This window comes from Olea europaea, unplaced genomic scaffold (genome assembly GCF_002742605.1).
Source record: "Olea europaea var. sylvestris unplaced genomic scaffold, O_europaea_v1 scaffold18950, whole genome shotgun sequence".
Taxonomy (NCBI): domain Eukaryota; kingdom Viridiplantae; phylum Streptophyta; class Magnoliopsida; order Lamiales; family Oleaceae; genus Olea; species Olea europaea.
In genome coordinates, this window is record NW_019236754.1 from 1 (window position 1) to 2,077 (window position 2,077).

The 2,077-nt window shown below is 33.4% G+C and overlaps 1 long non-coding RNA gene across 1 annotated transcript; it reads right to left on the reverse strand.

Annotated features, from left to right (window-relative positions):
* Nucleotides 1-85: 85 nt before the first annotated feature.
* Nucleotides 86-1,867, reverse strand: LOC111378884. Its single transcript, XR_002699927.1, has 3 exons — nt 1,647-1,867; nt 834-874; nt 86-107 (listed from the first exon to the last, which is right to left on the reverse strand). It is a non-coding gene; the product is annotated as an uncharacterized LOC111378884 (long non-coding RNA).
* Nucleotides 1,868-2,077: the final 210 nt, after the last annotated feature.

The following is a 2,077-nucleotide window of genomic DNA, read 5'->3' on the forward strand; positions in this document are numbered from 1 at the left end:
AATATTTACTCCATGCTTCATCAATATGAGTTATAATATTCAACATGTCGTATGGCTCTCATTCAGAAATCATTAGGCTCTTCTAGCTAAAAATGACGAATTTCCACCTGTAGGAAAAATTATAGAAAAATATATGAGTTGATAACTCAGTGAGTGGAGCAGTTCGAAAATAATTATACTTTTTCAATTTTACATTTCTATCGAAAATGGAGTTCATATCATTTAATAATTTAGAAGATAACATCATGTAATTATAACAAAAGCGAAATATTCACATAAGATCATAAATTATCATCTCAAAATCATAATATAAACATTAGCTGATAACCATGCTATAATCTCATCACATCAAACATACTGAAAAATCTACCAAAAATGTACCCTCTGACTGAAATATGTAATCCGCCTCTCGGGCAAAGAACTTTCGCCACGGGCCTTTGGCCCCTCCGTGAACGAAAGTCGGTCTCAAAGACCTCTCAAAATCAACTCTAGAACACGGCCAAGACCCCTCAGTGAACTATATGTACACGGTCGAGACCCCTTCATCCCCGGTCCATAACCCCTCAGTGTAGTATAGAACACGGCCAAGGCCCCTCAGTGAACTAAAAGAAATATATAATCACAGGTACTTTTCTGGTCGATCTAAAAATCATATCTCATATTCCAATTCACAATATAACGTATACAATCTTTGAAATCCCACATGTATGATAATATAATATATTTCCATAAAAACCATGCAATTCGAACACATAATTGCATATAATTGCACATACTTTAACAATAAATTTAGTATATAAATACTTTAAAAATATTTATATTTTTCCACTCACAGGAATAATTCCATCACCAAGTGTCCTGACCTCGATATTTCCTGAAAAATGTAACATTTCTTCGTATTAGCAACCATTTAATCCAACCCCCTAGCCAATGGACCAAAGAAATATCCAATTGCAGTCACTTTCTAATTGAAAATAATTATTTTTGTTTAAAGGTAAAAGAAGAATTTAAAGTAGAGTCCCATTCTTTTCTCTCTTGTTGCAGGTACCGATTAATAACAATTGGTCAAATCCATAATCAAAACTCCTTTAACTCATTCTCGTTCCTGTTTCTATTCAATGTATATAAATTTCTGTCCATATAATACTTCACAATTTGAAGCATTGGTTTAACTTTGAAAATGAAGCAAAACAACCTAGCACCATAAAATTAAATTATAATTCACCATAATCTTGCCCATATCATTTCTTTATTGAAAATAAGCCATTAAATTTCTTTCATATAGAATTCATCAGTAATGTCTTAACAAGTCTCCAAAGTTTAAACCAAATATTCTCCTGTTGTTTCTCCACTCCTTTACTAATGTTTAATGGTGGACTTATATTCATAATAACCCTACTCACCTTTGTTGAACTAACCCATCTCTTGCCTTGGTACCTGTATTTAGCTATATATGGGCATCATTATGCACAGCCCATCACGTAAAATTCCAATTATTTTATGATGAAATTCTTGTTCACATGATCAAATTAACCCATTTCCTTTCTTCCTTAGGGCTTGCCCTGCTTCTTAGGTCTAATTGCTACCAATAACTATAATGATGAAAACAAAATCCATAAACCTGAACTACTACAATTTGGTGTTACCTTGTTGCAGTCAAGAATCAACCCCAAGCGAGAAGCATAATTCGACCTTGTTCACGTCGATGTTGCTGCTCCTTTCCTGTTTATTTGCAATTCTAGTTATTGTTTCTCTCCCCCTCTTTTCTCTCTCTTTTTCCTCATGTTTCTCGATTCTTCTCTACTTCTTTTTGCATTTATTTTCCCATTGTTTTCTGCTTCTCTTTGGGTCTCTGGAACTCTCTGCGTTTTTTGCCCCAAACATGAGAAATTTTAACATTTATCTCTTCATTAAATGGATAACTATAGAACATTGCAAGCCAAGCCCCTCAATCTCCATTCATTATTACATGTAGTCCTTAAATCCTCAAAAAGAGAAATTAAATCCCTAGATTCCTGTATGACACTCTTTCTTACAATTTAAGTCCCATAAAAATCATTTGTTCAACTTAAGTTTC